Here is an 18,729-nt window from a genome sequence, read left to right as displayed (position 1 = left end):
ACTCCAGCATTTACATAGCCCAAACAACATCTGTCTTCATGTCAACCTCCTCCCCGCAACCCCAGAACACACTGCCGAGTGTAACAGACAGACCGGGTTTACACTCGAGCTTCAAATAAGTTTGTTTGGAAGTTTTGATGTGGATGGGAGACTTTTAAGCAAACCTCCATTTCTAAAGAAAAGCAATGAATAACAGAAGCGGCACAGGATGTGATTCGCTTTCATAAGGAGTTTCAGAAAGTGAAATATAAGTATCTTGTTTAAAACCCAAACAACCGCAAACTGAATTATTTCAGCCTTCCTACACAAATGTCATCCATCCTTATTTAGAAGACGTGAGTTTAATTTAGTTTGACTGTAGTTACTTATGTTTACTGACAAGTTGCTGGAGTAATGGATTTGATAGAGGCAACTTGTGTAAATTCCTGAGCAGTGCCTCCTTTCAAAAAGAAGTGATTTAGATGGGCAGAGATTACGGCCGCCATGATGCATTGTCCATGTCAAAGGAAATGTCAGCAAGCAAACAAACAAATAACAGCTGCTCATTTCAGCCGACATCTGAGTTAATGAAATGAAAGACAGAAAAAATTAGGGTTGGAGCAAAGTGCTGCCTGTCTATAAGAAGGAAGCGGCCATATTGATGGGCTTTACTGAAAAAGTGCTAATGTCCACTGAAATGTCATTAGTCAAATCAGCGCCTTCATCTCCTGCTTCCAGCTGCTTCGACCGGGAGATTTCTTTCAGCCCAACATTGATTGACAGAGGAAGGATTGATGAGGGTTTCTACATGAGCTTGTATGCCCTGGCGACAAATCTATTCCTCTTCAACAGTTTGCTCTGAGCAGACAAGACAAAGTGACTGGCTGCCTGGTTGTGCATTCCCCCGACATTCCTCTTTGTCTCGAACAGGCAAAGTGACAATCTGTCGAAGCGCACATCACGTATTCTGAACATCCTTGTTTGTTCTGCACAAGCCAAGTGACTAGCTCCCCATCGTGCATGTGAACTGATTCTGAACAACTACAGCGTGTTGGCTCCTCGGGGTCCCATGGGCTCGGTCTTGGGCAGGAGATAACTCACTGTTGGTGGGGGGGGGGAGGTGAGGAGGTGGGAATTGGAGCTGTGAAGCCGGTCCGAAGGCCTCAGTGGAGGGCCGTGTCTTGCAGGCAGGCGAGCGGGCGGGCGTGATGACTGACTGGCACCTGCTCTAGAGGCACCAGATGGCCAGGCGGGGGCCCTTGCCAGCGGGGTGAGGGGACCCTGTGCATCTGCAGCCTGTGTCAGGATTCTGGCAGGGTGGCGATGTATGGCCAGCCGTCACCACTCAGCTGCCTGCAGTCATGAGGATGAAAATTCAAGTTGGGCAAGGGATGAGTCGAAATACAGCCACGCACCTGATGCTGTGTTGACGTGCAGGGAATCAGTGGCAGTCATCCAAATAGGATCTGAGAGTATGGACAGGAGTCTGAGTGAGATTGGCTTTGGCATCTGGTCAGCTTACCTAGGTAAAGTAAAAGTTAGAGCTCATCAAAAAGTTCAGTTTAATTACAGACTCGGCCAGGTGAGCTGCAGTGCCAAAAAAGTTATATTTTGAATATTCAGTCCTGTGGAGCATGGCCCAACTTCAATCTCAGAGAGGTTTTTAGCTCACATGAGTCTGGCATTAAGAAATACTCCTAGAAGGGTATTTATAGCTTGATGTCAGTGGGTTCATATATATCTCTCTATGTGCTAAGATTATATAATTAATCAACAACAGGTAAGCGATACATCAATGGCATTTCAATGTTTCTTCTCATCTAAGATGGCATTTGTATTTTTTAAAAATATTTTTCTGATCCTTGCCTCCAAATTACTCTTCACTATTGTTTTGTACGCTTTTCCTGGATGCACTGACAAGGCAGAAATAGGGCTGTGATGATAACCGCATTACCGCAGCCATGTGATGCCTATTGAGCTCATTACCATCATCATCACATTTTTTTCCCCAAATGCCAAACACAACCGGATAGAGATACATCGGAGAACCTGCACTGCCTCGACTTGCTCCAGACACCAGGTCACAGACGTTCTCTCTCGCCCCATGAGAGCGACCGCCCAGGGGGGTGCCGAAAGCGGTGCCTGAGGAAGTGAAAGTGCGGCGAGCAAGCCGGTGGTAAACCACCTCTTGGGCTCTCCGGTTGAGTCGAGGCATGTGATGGTTACATGCAGCATTCTGTGACTGCTTTGTTAACAATAGAAAAAGCAGAAGCATGTACTACATCAAGCATTTGAAACATTTTATCATCTCAATATGCCAACTTTTTCACCTCAACCAAACTTTTATTTGCAATACTTCTACTTTTTTCTTTGAATTTCTGGCTTATTCTATGTTTTTTTATGCACAAATTAAAAATGCACATGTCAACATGTTTCAGTTTTATCAATGCCCTTTCCTTTCTAGAATTCTTCATTTGATGAATTCATGGCAAGTTCACTATATCTATGTCTATGGACAATCCATATGCTGTATGATAACACTGTAATCAGACACAACCGTCGTGTATGGCTTATTGACCTCCACTGATCAACCATCCACCCTGGGTCCATCCCCGGGGACGCACCATCTAACAGAGTCGAGCAAAACATCAATACAAAGGTGATGCTCTCCTCCCTCCCTCTCCGAGGACTTCTGCTGTGATAGAAGACGCGGCATATACCAGTGGAATGAGGATGGAGTAAGACAAGCCTGTGAATTCTTTCCCTCTTTGTTGTGTGGCCTTTTACACCCACCACCGAGTCCCACGGGCGACTGACTGGCTGAAACTAACCAGCTCAAAGACAGCTCCACTGATCAATATTTGAGGAGCTCAGCACAGCCTGAGCTCCACATCCGTGTCATTGGGGTCCCCATTCCTCTCGCTGGGACAAGTGCCAGGACATGCCGGGCTGTTTGAGGCCTGCTTACTGAGGTGATCCAGTACCGACAGCTAGAACATCCCTTGATCCATTATAGATGAACCTGGGAATTTGCTGGCAAGTTGTACGCGTGTAATTGAAGGAAACAAGGCGGCAACATCGGTGCACAAAGAACAAACACGTATACATGCTGAACATATGCCAAACGCACAAACATGTGCATTCACACCCTGAAAAAAACAAACAAACAAACACACTCATACACAAAGAAAAATGCAGTATCTTAGTACATCATCGCAGAGGTCTGGACAACAAAACAGGTTGGCTGCTGAGGACCCACCCCATGAATAGGTGGGTGGATGACAGAAAGTGACACTTCTGTCATCATATACTGTTTATGGCTAAAAGTCTACAGCTCTTAAAGCTGGATCATGGGCTTTGAAAAGAAATATGTGTCTTCATGCTTGTGTGTTTGAGAGCTCCCCACCTACGCAAACACTCAAATTACAAATGTGATCCAGCAGAACTATCACTGCAGTGAAGGAGCTCCTGCCTTTGATCACTGCAGAGCTGTTTGCCACAAATACCCATTCTTCAAAACTAAAAGTCCTCCGGTAGAAAAGAGTTTATGGCAGTTTCCAAGTAGTTTTTTTTACACAACACCAGAGTCAACAAAAACACATGAAAAGAAAGTCCTGAAAGGTCCATTCATTCAAAATGTTTCATAACCTAAATTTAGAGTTTTGGAATTCTGTCACATTCTTCTTCTATTGACAAATTATAGCCCTGACTTGCATTTATTTTGTTGATAATTTATACAGTGAATCTTTTTTTTTTGCATCCTATCAAATCAAGCAAAACTTTGATCAGTGTCTAATTACATGAGAGAGAGAATTGTGTTGCCTGATAAATACTTTGGAATACATTATCAGTTGGATGTATGCAGAGTGCTGATTTATTTTGTTGCTCTTGTAATGCTCTGTTAATTAGAAGAGGGGAGGGATGTTTAACTAATGCTGGTGGGGAGGATTAAGGACAGGGGGGCAACAGCTTTCAACTTGTCAATTAGAAACACGGACGTAAAACAACATGAGCCAGACAACTGACAGATACACCGACTGAACACAAACAGGATGCTAACAAGGCTCTGCAGCCCAGTTTGTCATTGCTGCTGCTGGTTTGTAGTCAAAGTCGGCTTGTTGTTTTCATGCTTTGCTGCCACGATTCAAGTTCATCTAGTACCTGTGCCATAATAGTTTGTTTTCAGGGAAGAAGAAGCCCCTTTCAGGTAGACTTCAAGAAAAAATAGTTAAGTTTCATCTCCAACGCCTTTCAAAATGTGCACCAAAATTGCTTTTCATTACAGTTGTATGTCCTGTTCCTTGATGCCATGACACAGCAGAAACAAGCTGTTCTAGTTATACAGAAAAACAGCTCTCATTTTTTTGCTAGAAGAAAGCCTCATAGCTCCTTTCCCACCCATCACTATTCTCTGTGTATACTGTACATGTACTGTGTGCAGGACACAAATGATTACATAATTGAATATTTGCTCTCTAAAATCATCCCTCCTGGTCTCCTGTCTTGCTTCTCTAAGTCTCCCTCGACCTTCTAACATGAAATTGTAAATTTATTTCATTCACTGTTTCCTTGGCAACTCTCAGAGACCAGCAAGGTTTCAGCAGGAGACAGAGTGCGGCAGTGGAGTCATTATTTACTGCAGGACTCAAGCTCTGATATTCACTGACATGCTCTACAGTGTCACCCCCTTTCTCCCATGTCTATTTCCACCCCTCACATCAGGACATACATAATTACAGTCTCCATGGCGATGATGTTGGTCAGGTTACTGACTGGACATTTTGGAATACAGCAATTATCTATTATGAAAAAGAGAGAAAAGTCCCTTATTGTTTGTTGTTTGTGGCAGGTGTTTTCATGTTGCATGTTTAACGGGGGCTCTGAAACTGTGAGGAACGAGAGCTTGTTGAGGTTAATTTCCAAATATGTGCTTCAAGGCTAATTAGAAGACCCACTCTACATGGTAGTCACTGTTTGTTGGTTCAATGTCCTCACAATGAGGCAAGGCAGGCAGCAAGGCCACCTTTTACTGGGTGATAAATCTAATTTTGAAAAGTGTGAAATTCAATAAACTGGAGTCTTTATTACCACTCATGTTCACTTTCTCCTAAAAAGTAAATGTTAGCATGCTAGCATGTTAAACCAAATATAGTGAACATGGTTAACATTATAACTGCTTAACACCAGCAGGTAAGTTGTAGTTGTCATTGTGGACATGTTAGCATACTGAAGTTAGCATTTAGCTCAAAACATCTCTGTGCTTAAGTAGGCCCTACATGTATCTAACGTGAATAACGTGAAGTAACATGTTCAGTACCCAACCCTTGTATGCAAATTAACCTATAGACCGAGTAACAGTTAACTGTTGACATTCCTATTTTAGAAAATGTGTTTCCAACAACAGTTTGAGGAAGGCCATTCCTGTTTCAACATGACAATGCCAGGTGCAAAAAACTAGGTCCAAGGTGATATTCTAGAAATAAAAAATGAGCACGTATTTCTACAACAAATGAGGTACACAATTTTCTATTCCTAATTTGATTCCATTAAGTTTTGTGGTCCCACAGTAAATATCAAGTAAACACAGACTCAATTGAGCTTGAAAAACCGTTTTTTCATCGTTTTTAGCAATAAAAGCTATTCTGTCAGGCACCACATCATTCCTGCCTGTCCTCTGTCTTGCTAGCTGTTAATGACTGGTTTTGAAGCATCACTTTTCTCCATAAATGGAACACCTTGAAACAAAGAGTTGTGCCTGTCAAAACAATGTGATTCCAAACACCCACCAAGCTTCGACAGACACGCAGGTGTTATTGGAACCCTTCTCCTTGAATGACCTTCAGGATTGCCTTGCACCAAACACTGTCTTTGTCTAGGAAATGGCAGCAATTAGCGGCTGGAGCCAAGCGGAGGGGTTATTTTGAACGTGCGAGGGGGCAAACAGAGCGAGGAAGGAGTGCATGGGGAGAGAGGAGACCTGAGTGAGCCACAGGGGCCCGGAGTGGGAGGCAGAGAGAGGGAGAGCCAGAAGGTCAGGGATAATTAGAAGCCTTTGTGGCCCTCTCAAGAGGCTCAGGAGGAAGCCCACAGATGGGCCCTCAGCTCCCAGACACCTTGGAAAGGGTGATACACACACACACACATGCACACACATACACATATACCTGAGGGATGCTGAGGTGAAAGCAGACAAATAAGTGACAGTGCATGGTCACAGGTGTAGTTGGAAGAAAAGAAGAAGGACTGGCTGGAAAGATGAAAGGCTGGAGGCTGACGAAACCTCATATTTTTTTCCCAATCGTTACTGTCTGTAAAGTCTGTTTTCTGTAATTGATAAAAGGATATAAAGACAGCTATTTCAGCATTTTGCCATGGGGAGGCTGGCTACAAAGCTAACTATCGCAGTGTGGCAACCAGTTTCCTCATTCACAACACAGTTGTGCTGGCTGAATTAACTTTTTTGCTGTGGAATGTGCAGCCACCAGAGCTTGACTTTTAACTTCAAATGTCACTCATGTCACCCGGGCCCATATCCAGCCTTAAGCTTTCTCTTTCTTTGTGACCCTGTGAAAATCATTTAAAGTCACCGTGACCTGCAGGGCCTCAGGTATAGAGAATGCGAAATAGCCATGATACTAGCAATTAATGGCTTGACATTTCTATCCGAGCTCCATGCAAATCCACTGCTGGAGTGTTTAGCAATGAGGTGAGAAAGGCTCCAATGTTGTTGTCTGCAGGAGAGAAGCTGAGTGACACATATACATAAGACACATCCGCATAGACAGTGTTGACTGGAATGACATTAATTCTCCTGGAACCAGTAATTCACATCAGTTAAGGCCTTGACAAGCACTCCAACAGGCCTCACAAGGCTGTCTGGGAGCTAACCTGCTGATATAAGCACTACTGTCGCTGGTAGTTGTCTGCCAGTCAGGTAACATCTCCATTAAGGGTGTTGATGGCAGACCTTACCGTCACTGTCATGTGATTAATGTAAAAAGCACTCACTATCGCCTCACATATCAGCCTGCCTTTTCAACTGGCATTTATAATTCACCCTTTCAGTATGCAGCCTTGTTTATTCGGGCCAGTTTTGCTGAGGTGAAATCATTTTTGAGCGTGCGCGACACAGAGAGGGATCCACCATACAAATGGCCTTGCTGTTTTAAATTCTCTTGCTGCTGGTGCCATAACATCTTTCAGCGTTTTGGACTCGGTGTAGTGAGTGGTGTAAATGGTAAACAAATGTATTATGACAGAGGGTCGACATTCGACTGCAGCGCTGACAGCCGAGGCAGTAGGAAGAAATGACTTCTGATTGATATTTTGCCTCTTGTCAGCAGAGCAATTTCAACCTGAGCAGACGGACGGGATTGAAAGTTTCCCCTGCAGAGACACTGTGTTTCGCTTCACTGCTATGTAAATAAGAGATGTGTGTAACATTTTAATGAAGGTTTGAGGGAAGCAGGACTAAGTGGATGTCTTGGCTAAGCTGCACGGGTCACCTGTAGTAAATCTTTGCATGATAGATTGTGTGCAATTGCTAAGCTTTGTTTAATCTGAAGCTTAGTGTTTCGGCATGCTAATTCAGCATCATGCATGGCATGTAAATATCAGCTAAATGTCACATTCATTAAGGAATGTCTGGATGCGGGACAGCCCTTCTTCCTGTCTCTGCAGTGGATGTAGATGAGTGAACATGCTCCTGCCTGGAGGCCTGAAGGGGGACCGGGCGGGGGGGGGATCCCCAATCTGGGGTCGTCCGCCGGGACCATAGCAGTCTATATGTGTGTGTGTGTCCATGCAGAGATGTAAAAATGCGCGTGTGCTGGCATCAAGATTATGCAGACAGTTTTTCCTTTTTCTGCAGCCTTGTGCAGTTAATGAACAATGACTTGATTGTTGACTGCAGTGTGAAATGTCAGCTGCCAGTATGAGACATGTCATTTTGACAGACGTGGTTTCCCTCCATCATTTCACAGCCTCTCCATTTGTTTATGTGAAGGTGTTTATATGTTGTCAATGCGGCAGCACTTCTCAGCAGGAACCATTAAGAAAACTCGTATATCATTCTCATTTCTCATGCTGTGCTGCTGACATGCACAGCATTTGGCCCAATTATTCCTGTTTCCTTTGTAATGACGGATTGCATACTTGCATATTTATATTTTTTAAATGCCCTTTGCACAGTGGAGGGGATAATTTCCTTTGTCCATCACTACATGTCCATCCACTTTATGTCAGCTGAATTAACCACACACCAGTTCATCATCACACTAACCTCCCTGTGCTCTGGTGAGCAGAAGAACCCAGATTCGGCTTGGTTCAATACGGTGAACTTCTTGAGTATTGATAGCAGCACATGGAAGGTCAACCAGATGGCTGATACCTCCTTACTTCCTGTTCCCATCATCATTCATCCTGGGGCCCTCTGAGCTCTCTCCAGTGAGGAAGAAGCCTCCTGTGGTGTCCTGCTGATTCTGACTGGCAAAGTCGCAGCTTTGGCTTTTCCCCTCCAGGCACCCACACAGAGCAAAGTATGGTGTGTGTGTGTGTTTGGCAGTTAGGTGGTGGTATGGATGTGGGTGCTGCCCTGATAATTAGCTAAATAGCATTCTAATGGTGGATCATGCCATCTGTCCAAAGGGGCGGGGCACAGAAAAGGTCTCAAATGTTTTTAATGAGGCTTAATATTCACACAGTGCAATGACAGCGCAGCAAGACTCAAACACTTACATTTTAGCAAAAATGTCTTGTGTTCTAATCAGTCTGCTACTGCCTAATTCATTAACTGTTTATTTTTTGTAGCATAACCAGTTCCTCAGAAAAAAGAGCAGTGTCAAGTCTGAGAAAATAACCCAAGTTATGTCATCAGGGTCATCTCAGCTTGGGCTTGGAGACTACCATGGTGTAACAGAAATCCTGCGTCACCAATAGGGGATCTGAAGGTTGAAAGATATGGGTATTTACCAACAGAGCATATTTAATTGTGACCTCATGCTGTGGAATCATAGGTGTAACTAAACAAATATCCAACCAATAAAGTCTGATTGGTCAGATTTTGTGATGACACATCACATTAGGGAGTAATGGTACTAAGTTTGGGGACCTTTGAGACATCTGTTTCCTTAAATGCTCAATCCCTATAGAAATAACACCTTCTGATACTATTTACTGTGAAATGTACAGCAGGTGTCCATTATTCAGTTTGCCATCTCCACTCGTCAACATCAGCACATACACATGCCCACAACTGCCATCACCGTCAGAGACAGGAAGTGCAGAGGTACAGTACTTAGCATGGCAAACCCAAAATGTCCAGCTATCTGTTCTGTTGTCTAGCAGGGTGTCTGACCTGTGCACTGCTGGCTGTGAGTGCCAGACCTCCATCTGTAAAAAAAAAAGTGAGCTCCATTTGGGTGTTCATCACCATTAGCTCAATATATCCAGCCATTATCAGGTAAAAAACACAGGAAACGGTATGAAACACTCCACAACTATACCATTGGCTAGCAAGAGAGCGCCTACAGAATGGAGTACAAGGAGTGATAAACATTTGAGAGGTTGAGAGAAGGCACCATCAATGATATAGAACTGTGGCCACAAGAGGAAGAAAAAAAGTCTTTAAAAGTTCATAAAATGCCTTTAAAATCATGAAGAGGTCACCATTCTATTTCTCTGTTACACATGTCACAACAATACAACTTTTGCCCCCTGTGAGTCTCTGTACAGTGGTTGGCAGTCAGAATGTCTGATGAGGTGAAAGCAATTGAGCAGACAGCCTGAAGCTCTTGAAAATGAAAAGAGAAAGAAAATGCCAACAAAAACTTAAACCAATTTTGTAAATAACTGGAGGGGGTGGAGGGTGGACTGGTTGGAGACAGGGAGGGCAAAGTGGCGTCATTGTCTACTGCAAGGCCAATTATCAGTTCCCAGAAATATCTGAAAAAGTTCAAACTGAATCTTTGTGGTTGATTTTCTTTCTAAAAATAGAGAAAATTCTACCAAATGTCAGTGAGATCTGGCTCTGTTCTGAGACAAAATGGCTAATGTTTTGGTGGCCACCCAAATATTTTACATATACAAATCAAGCTTTGAGTGAACTGACTGTCTGCAGCCACACCTCATGCAAGGATGGCATGTCAATGGCTGCAGCACTTTCTCCACTTGTAGATAGCCTCTTTAAGCACATAAGGCCGCATATCGATCGAGTATATTGAGGCGGGTCACAGGCCAGCCATTAGTGAACACGGGCTCGAGCAGAACATGAGGAGATGGGTGGGTGAACGTTAGCTACTGGCTTTTTAATAATAGACCAGTGGTCTCTCATTTTTAACCACTCATGGAGGGGCGTTGTCGATTGATTTCATTCTTCAGCTAGAAATATTGATAGGCTTCATGCTCCTTGTTGTGGAAAATCAATGCCAGGACTAAGGAAAAGAATACGCAGAGATGGAAAAAGAGAGTAAGACAGAGAGAGGGATAGAACAAAAAGGTTTGTTATGTACAGAAAGTGGTGTCCAGTGGTGTTACAGAGGACAATAATACATTACGAAGTATGAAAGCTGGGAGAGAAGATGTAAGGAGAGAAAATGAGAGGAGAGAAAAGAAAAAAAAGGAGACTAAAGGAAATAAAAGAGGAGAAGGAATGGGGGGAAAGGGAAGGGAAAGGACACGCATGAAAGGAAAGGAAGAGAAAGGAGAGGAAAGAAGAGAAAAGGGAAAAGGGCCAAAAAGGAATGAAAGCAGAGAGAGAAGAGGAAAGGAAATTAAGCAAAGGAGAGAAAGGGAGAGCAAATGAGGATAAGACAGAAAATGAGACAAAAGGAGATGATAAAGAAGAAAAACGGAAAAGGGAAAGAAATTGTGAGAAAAGGAAAAGGAAAGGACAGAAAGGGAAAAGACAAAGCACAGGAGAGAATAGAGAGAAAGAAAATGGATGGAGAGGAGAGGAAGACAAGAAAAGAAAGAAGAGAAGGAAGGGGAAGAGAGAAAATAATAGGAAACGAAAGAGCAAAAAAGGGAAGGAAAGAAGAGAGAGAGGAGAGAAAAGGAAAGGATAGGAAATGAAGGGAAGGAACTAAGAGAAGAGGGAAGAAAAGGAGAGGAGAGAAAAGGAAAGGAAGGGAACGAAGGGAAGGAAAGTAAAGCCTAACAAATGAGAGAAATGCAGAAGAGGGGTAAAAAAAGGAAAGGAAAGGCAAAGAACTGTAATATATAACAGAGACACTTGAAAACATCACTGGGGACTATGAAACACAAAGACTGCAGTCTGACAGACTGATTATTTGAGAGTGACCCCTCAGGGCTCCATAGAAAGAGGTCCACTGCTTGCTGTTCTCCCCACAGACGGAGCTCTACGACTCTGATGACACTGCCAGCCGAGTCCCGGGACTGAAGAGGCCTGTAGAGCAACGACAGGCCACGCCAGAGCTAATTACCCCTCAGAGACATGAAGAGAATCACTCAGCTGTGTCTCACACGCATACACTGAGAGTAGAGATTAATCCTATTCCCCCTCGTCTCTGGTGACAGAGACTTTTTAATGAATCAAGAGAGGTTTTTAAAGCATCTTGTGTCTTTCACTCTCCGTCTGCAATTTCATTTGAAAGTAAAATCTCCATTTTTCCCTGGGTCAATCAATGACAAAAGCTTATTTGGATTGACCCGGAGTGATTTTTGTGCAGTTTGTGCGATTGTTCACATTCGAACATTTTGATGCGCAGACACATTTCATCATCTCATTTGTATGCCTGCGATGCCCATGTTTGTCTGAATTGATATCTGCAAGAGAACTCAAGCGATCAATGCAGTCGGTGGTAATGACACCTGCTCAGACTGTGCTAAATAATTGGGCCGACACTTTTCCACTCCAATTTGTTGAACACTCCTTCAGACTGAGATGACAGACGTTAGGCCTTGATAAGTGTCGCATTGTCAGATGCAGCTCACATAAGAATATGTCCACATGAATGATGCATGCTGCTGCAGCTATCTGTGGTCATAATGTTTTATTACAGAAGCTGTGTTGGGTGTCTAGTAGTGATGTGCAGAGAGCCCGGTATTTGTATCTATATTTGTTGAGGCAGCAAAATTATTTGTATTTGTATCTGAATAAAAGTGGAAAGAGGCTTAAAAATCCTGTTTTTGTTTTTATTATGCTTTTAATTTTAGAAAATTAAATGTTACAGTAAGTGTTCATGAATAAACTACCCTATGAAAGAGGTCCCCACACTGGGTCTTGAACTGGAGTCTCTCAGATCATAGACGACTGTGCTGACTACTGAGCTAAAACTTCACTCATCACCTCATTGCAGACAGACCTCTACCTATTTATACACCCATAACACAGAGACAGCACAGTGTGTGGAAAGGAGAAGGGGAACAACAGGTTATGGAGAGTCCCTTGGGAGCACTTTGCATGTGTCAGTAGCTCAGCTTTATCTCTGGAGAACACCCCCAACCCCGGGAGTGATGTCCAAATTACGAAATGCGCGTAATGTAGCAGGTGGATGTGACTCCCCTCGTTGACACCTACTGATAGACGTAATAGCGGAGAGACTGAGATAGCGATGTAACTGACCTGTGTGCTGGTATTTGACATGGGGTTTTTTCTTCTTCCTGAAAACAAATAATTTTTAAAATATTTGCATGAAACAAGTATTCGTAAACCCATTATTTGTGCTTTGCCGAATAACGTATTTGTATTCGGGCACACCCCTAGTGTCTAGGGTTCTGGAGGTAACAGTCCTCCCGTCGGTTCAGGGTGAAAGTAGAAAAAACTGAGCATTCAGAGCAGTCTGAAGCCAGTGCTGTTCGCTCATAGGGATTACCTCTACATACGTTTACCTCATTATTTGACACTTTGGACACATTTAATATGAACATCCGACATTGTAACATTATATATATGACTGAAAATAAGGAAAAGCATAATAGATCCCTTTTAATCTATGCTCACTATAGAGTAAAATGTCTGCTAAATAGAAAATAGTGAATGAGTGAACCAGGGAATGATATAAGACACTTTTCTAATTGCATATTTTAACAATAACACTCCTAAATTACACTTCTTCACCTTTTAATTAAAAATATCACAGTTCAATCTTTGACAGCCATCCTTACCACATGAATTAGATGTGGTAAGTGGCAGATATGTTGGTGTGACATTAGGAAGTTATGGGCCCCAAGGGGGTGTGCCTGAATGATGAGCACCGTGTGTGTCATCATGATGCTTTCTCCTGAGGCTCTCATGGGTGTCCTTCCCCAAAGGCAACACTCTCCCTAATGAGCCCCCACTAGAACAATAACTAGCTACCAGCCAATGGTAACAGTAGAGGCTTTTACTTGCTTGTGTGTTAATTATGTGAACCTGCCTAGCTTTCAGTAAGTCTTGACTTTTCACTTTCTACTTTTGTTTGTTTGTTTTTTCTTAGTTTTACTCTTTTTGTCTCATTCCCTCCAGTGTTAGGTTATCACTATTCATCTGCCATTTCAAAATGCTGGAAATGTCAATGACATGCAGAAGCTGGAGTGATAAACCATAGCATTATACAGTTCAAAACTGGCACATAATGAGACATATCACAAACTTACCCTCACATCTACCACACCTGCTGCTCTGAACTATAGGAACACACTCTGTGTATATGAGTCAATGCGTGTGTATGTGCATGTGTGTGTGTGTGTATGTAGGGGGAGGTGGGGCTCTGGCAGTTTTTCTGTGATTTATAGCCTTGCGGAAAGTAAAAGTATGGGGAGATTTGCTGGACCCCTTTTGATTGCTCCCCTCCCACAACCTATACAACTCCTCCTCTCGGCTCTATTTTCTCCAAATGTCTCTTCGAAGCAGTGTCATTTGCGTGGCAAACAACACCTGAGTGTTCAATCCTTCCATGCCCCTGTGTTTGTGTCAACTTGTGTGTGTGTGTATGTGTGTCCCAGGCCCCAGTGGGCCATCTATCTGAGACAGCCACACCGCAGGAGATAATGTGCCTCCCTCTACTTTCCAGCTGCCCCACCAGGACCAGAGGTGTGAATGTATTTCTGTCTTTATTTCATTTAACACTCCGACCCCCGGCGGAGGTCTGATTATAAAGAGGGAAGACCAGAAAAAATAAAAACAGTGGCAAAGGGTGGAAATTATACTTCCTTTTTCTTGTCCACTGCCAAAAAGGGGACCATGCGGTAAATGCAACACACCTGACAACATGCGCGATATCCTCACACTTAAAAAAACGGCATGTGGGCAGGCGTTTAGCATCTCAACACTCACTTTTCCCTCTCCTCCTCCTCTGTGCACGCATGAGTTGCCACCTCTATATTTCATTATTCCTCGAATGAGGCCAAGCCTGATCAAGCCTGCTGCGAGAGACACTTAATTTTCCATTCGGCTTTTTTTTTTTTTAATAGCATACCAGAGAGTCCTGAAGCTCAGAATTTTAATTGGAAAACTAAAATATGATGTAGGTGCACATTCAGGGGCCGTCCAATCATTCCTAATGAGACCCTTGTAAGCCAGATAGCTTTGAGAGGGAGGGAGAGCAGAGAAGGTTTCGGGTCAATTCCCGCCTCCCAACACCTGTGTGTGGTGCCTTCTTCTGCAATTACACCCCTTGCCCGGTCATTTCTCTCCCAGCACTTTTATTGCATCTGCTGCCCAAGACAAACAGCAATAAAGCCAAGGTAACCATGGATACATGAGGGCCACATCTCTTTTTTTTTTTCCCTCCCTGCCAATGCTATTGAAACATCCCTCTGTTGAATTTAAGTGGTAGGAGTCTCTTATTTCTCCCTGGTTCCTCAAGGTTATGAATGATGTGTGGGAAGGAAACAATGCTCTGTGGGCTTTAATGGAAAAAAAAGAGAAGCCACCAAGGTGATTTTGGTGGAGTTAAGAAGGAAAACAGAGATTTTTAAGCCTTGACTTTTTATTTCAGAATGGTAAGCGGTAAAAACAGTGAAGCAGCAACAATGATCAGAGGAACATTTCAGGCTTCTCGCGCAAGTTAAACATTGGTGTAATCATAAGAGAAAGAAATGTTAAACAGCCACGTTTCAGTCTGCAACCCTGATTGACTGAACGTCTAATCTCTTGAGAGAGCTAATGAACATATCAGCTAATTAGAAGTGCTGGGAATGTGCTTTTACATGCACCCCCCACACACGCACACAACTAACAAGACACACACTCTTCCCTGTCAACCCTCCCGAACACAACAACGCTATCCATCTTTGTTTCTCTCTCTATCTCTTCTCCCTTCTGTTGTAGAGCCTGCAGACCCAGTTATTGGTAATCATGTATTTTCTCTTGTTGCTGTTGTTTTCCTCACTCACAGTAATTGTCAAGATTGCAGGTTGCTGCGGTAAATCGGGCCTCCTGGTGTCCAAAAATGGCAAGGGATTGAATCCCATTTCTAAAAAGTCGATTTGATACGTTAGTGACACCTTACACAAGTGGAGAAAGGTGAAGGAAAAGTGAGATGAGGCACGAGAGGAAGAGAGGAAGACAGTAGGAGGTGAGGGGAAGGAAATGTAGGCGGGAAGAAAAATAGACCAAAAAAAAAAAAGTAAAGTGAGTGGAGGTGAGGAGAGTTAAGACCGGAAAGGTGAGGAGAAATGAGGAAAAAAGATGGTTCACAGCTGGCCGGCAAGCCAGCCTGGGAGAAGGAGGAGGAGGGGGTCAGAGGCTCTGATTGTCCCTGAGAAGGAACATGACAGTGGCTCTAATAGATTCTCCTCACACCTTCCTTGAGGTGACCTGCCGGTGGGAGAAGGCCTCTTCACTAATGACAGGTGAGAACGAAGAGGAGGAGGCCTTCGGAGGCTTATCATATGCTGGGAACCATCTTCACCGTGGCCTCTGGCACTGCAGAGCTATGACGATAATACTTTTTTTTTTAAAAACACAACCACTTGTATTCGTCTGCGGACGTGTTTGGGTTTTGACGCGATCAATCATAAACTGATGACAAGCTAAAATGCTGACAACTTTTATGGTAATGGAAGAGTTGCCAGTGGGAACAATTCCCTCTTTCTTCACGTATAATGTCCCAAGCTATTATTCTCTCACAAAGAAAAGGCGTTATTAAGTGAGCCGTAATCCATAAGCCACAATGAACTAAAGTATATTTCTTCCTCTCCTCTGTTTGTGCTGTAGCCTGGAGAGTTGGAACAGCAAGAGATTTCATTATCCTATTGTATCGCCAATGCGGCTAGCAACAGAGTCACCAGGCAACAAGGCAACACGCTTACTGTTCTGGGTCTTGTTCTAAAGTGTTTGCTTCGCACTTTCACAGCAACGGTTTCTGTACACACACACACACACACATACATACACACACTCCTCCAAATCCCCCCTTTTCAGTCTCTAAATCAGCCCTAATCCTTTTGGGTCTGACCAAAGTCCTCCAAACAAACATAATGGAGAATAATCAGCTCTACAGCAGTCAGTGTATTGGCTTGTTTTGTCATGCTCAGATGACCAAACACAATAATACTGTTTTCTTAATAAAAGAGGAGGTTATTAATCTGATGATCTCCAGTCCCTATGTGCCATATAAACACCCCTCACATCTCTTTATCCATCTTACTGTCTTTTTGTGTGTCTGTGTGTGTGTGTGTGTGTGTGTGTGTGTGTGTGTGTGTGTGTGTGTGTATGTGTGTTATGGGATGGTCGAGACTTGTTTGCAATCAGGCTGAGTGATGAGGAGTGAGTAATCACTGCATTATTAAATAGTGTTTCGCCAAATTAAGAGCCATCTACATGCTTGATTGAGACAGGGAAAGTTACTGAGGACAAAATATTTACTCTTAATGTCCAACTGAACTCACATTTAATCACAACTATTTGCAGTCAAAGATAATGTCAACATATATATATTGGTAATAGTTTTGAATGATTAAAATGAAGAAAAAGGCGCATGTCTTGTTTGATTGACATTATCTGGCAGGCTACAGGTTACACTGTATGGAACGGAGACAAAGTAAACAAACTGCTGTAGCTACAACTCATGGACAGTGTGTTAGTTGGGATTTTTAGGAGTAATGACAATACCAGCATCTAACGGGATCATAGTGACGTCTGCAGGTATGTTTTCATGCTGTTTAATGTGCTGCAGCTGAGCTGCTTATTAGCTATCTAGCCTGCAAACTGACATTAGCAGTGCACTTTTCCATGGTGAATGTTTGTTTGGTGGCTCATTCAGCAAGCTAAGGTTCAAGATAGGACCTGTGTTAATGTTTCTAAGTTAGATAAAAAGGAGACTTTAGCAGGAAAACTAATGTGGGTTGTTGTTCAGAGTCTGTGGCTCTAGTGTTGTGTAGCAGGATGCTATCAGGCTCAGTGTGACCATCTGCTCTCCCTGTGACAGAACGCCACGTAATTGTTTTATGCAAGATTTGATTTGCTGTATCAAAATAAGGATGCCAGCTATGTAGGAGCAGGAGAACACAAGACAAGTGATTTACAGAGCAGATGTGTCTCCTGTAGTAAAAGCAATATAATTTCAGTTACCTGCTAAACATGTTAATCATGCCAACGTGATATTATGTTGAAGTTAGCATTTATCTCAAAGCACCACTGTGTCTAAGTACAGCCTCACAGAGAGATATGGAGAGTCAACACTTTGAACTTAAAACTGAATGTCAGCCTACTTAATATGTCACTAATAAATCCCTGATAGCACTGGAAAAGTGTATAAACACAACAAAACTAAGTATGGTAAGTCAACGTTAAAGCAGGAAGATTCTAACAAATTTACTGTTTATCTTTGTTTTCTTTTATAAATAAGTTTGGTTTAACCTTGGAGTTTGTTTAAAACCTGTCTGATTGTATGAGTGCTCCAGTGATATTATTACCAATAGATGGTGGGCAAAACTATGACAAGATTCTTTAAAATTTTCTATTAAATACAACATGCAAACAAGGTTCTTATTTTCTCCCATTTTCCATCCTTGTTAGGTCGCCATGTCTCTCCTGTTATTTATTTTTCTATACCCCCTACTCGTGCTTTTTTTCCCCTCCTGTTTGTCCTTGGGGGGTTTTGCAAACAGTGGGGCCCTACGGCGGTAACCCAGCCGAGTGCAGGCCAAACAATAAAAGGTTCATCCAATTCAGTCTGGCATGTGGTCCTGCCTTTTCGAATGGATAGGGGAACAGCACCTGGTATCTCTCGTGCCTCCATTACACACTGCCAAGATTGGAGAAGATTGCTCTGCCAGAACAATAATGTGGACATCCACCATGAGCGTCCATCACCCCCACACCCCATCTTCTCTCCCTTTCACCCACTGCTCTCTTTCTCTTTCAACTACTCGCCCAAATAAATCTGTGTGTCTATGTGTGTGTATGTGTATGTGTGTGTGTGTGTGTGTGTGTGTGTGTGTGTTTTCATGGATTCTTCCTCCTCCCAGTCTGCCCTTTATGGAATAAGTCATCACAGGTCTTTATCTCTCTTATATTCTCTGTCTCTCGCTTATAGTATTGGCTTTCCTTATCGGGGCTGAACCAAATGCTTGCCCCCTCATGCCCTACAGTACCGCTGACTAACCCCCACCCTCCTTGTCTTGGCTTTCCTTGTCTAGGGTCTGACAGTCAAGCTTATAGCTGAATATCTCCATCCAGGTGTTCCAGTGCTCCAACATAAGATTCAGCCACACAAGGAATTAATTGTAGATGCAGTGTAGGATTTAATCCATTGGTTGTTGTGGCATCATCCCAGCACTAGACTCATGTGATGCAGTTTATTA

General features: G+C 43.1%; 1 protein-coding gene across 7 annotated transcripts in view; it reads right to left on the bottom strand.

The window, feature by feature from the left end:
* The window catches only part of nrp1a (neuropilin 1a), a 189,754-nt gene that overhangs the window by 92,226 nt on the left and 78,799 nt on the right, over positions 1–18,729 (bottom strand). The window contains exon 2 of one of the 7 annotated variants that reach the window (XM_067578805.1): positions 1,395–1,501. The exons of the other annotated variants lie outside the window; for them this stretch is intronic. The gene's annotated coding sequence lies outside the window, so the exon portion shown is untranslated. The remainder of the gene's footprint in view (positions 1–1,394; positions 1,502–18,729) is intronic. 7 annotated transcript variants of the gene reach the window in all.

The sequence above is a fragment of the Thunnus thynnus genome, chromosome 21 (assembly GCF_963924715.1).
Source record: "Thunnus thynnus chromosome 21, fThuThy2.1, whole genome shotgun sequence".
Taxonomy (NCBI): Eukaryota; Metazoa; Chordata; class Actinopteri; order Scombriformes; family Scombridae; genus Thunnus; species Thunnus thynnus.
This window is presented reverse-complemented; position numbering and strand designations above follow the sequence as displayed.